Consider the following 771-nt stretch of genomic DNA (forward strand, 5'->3'; position numbering starts at 1 on the left):
GGCATCTCAGTTTTGTGAACTTTGGCTGCAAAATTAACATAAGATACAGACACGATTTTGGTAAATGAAACAGCCGTGACTGCATCTGTGTTCTAGACAGAATCAGGCCCTATATCTCCAATGTAACACAGCCAAACACCTTGTTCTACAGGACAAAAAGGAATCATCTACAACTATGAATTAATAAGTTATCTATGTTTATGCCAACAGATCTGAGACCAGTGATGTGTGTTCAGGCGAGGCAGAGCCTTTCCTGTCATACATAGGTCTACTCCACAGTTTTTACTATAAAAATAAAAAAAAAATTTAAAGAAAATATTATAAATATCTTCTTTGTATTTTTTTAATCATTTTATAGACAAAACTAAGATTAGCGTGGCCCCTATGCAAGGATGACATGCAAATTCGTGAAGCATTCCATATTTAAAAAAACCCCTAGAAATAGCTTCCTTAAATTAACTTAGCAGCTGCAGAGAGGAGGGATTCATTTGCCTGTTACCAAGCAATACAATCTGGCCTGTCTTCTCCACTTTGCCATTGACTGGATTCAAGGCTGTAATGTTTATACAGATGTTGCACTGGAATCACAGCTATATTCCCCTTTTTTGCATAACTACATCTTACATGCACACCTTTCTACACTCAAAACCTCAAAGGTGTGGGTTTTTTGCTATTCTCGCACCCAATTTAATATGCCCCATAATCTTAATTACACACATTGCTTGTTTCTTCCTTTGGTAGGAAATACGGAATTTCAAGATGACTCTGCAT

At 36.7% G+C, this 771-nt stretch overlaps 1 non-coding gene across 1 annotated transcript; it reads left to right on the top strand.

Annotated features, from left to right (window-relative positions):
• Positions 1–322: 322 nt before the first annotated feature.
• LOC148543175 (U6 spliceosomal RNA) lies at positions 323–427 on the top strand. The gene has a single exon (XR_015872986.1). It is a non-coding gene; the product is annotated as a U6 spliceosomal RNA (small nuclear RNA).
• The last annotated feature ends 344 nt before the right edge of the window (positions 428–771 follow it).

The sequence above is a fragment of the Taudactylus pleione genome, unplaced genomic scaffold, assembly GCF_031769625.1.
Source record: "Taudactylus pleione unplaced genomic scaffold, aTauple2 ptg000006l, whole genome shotgun sequence".
NCBI classification, from domain to species: domain Eukaryota; kingdom Metazoa; phylum Chordata; class Amphibia; order Anura; family Myobatrachidae; genus Taudactylus; species Taudactylus pleione.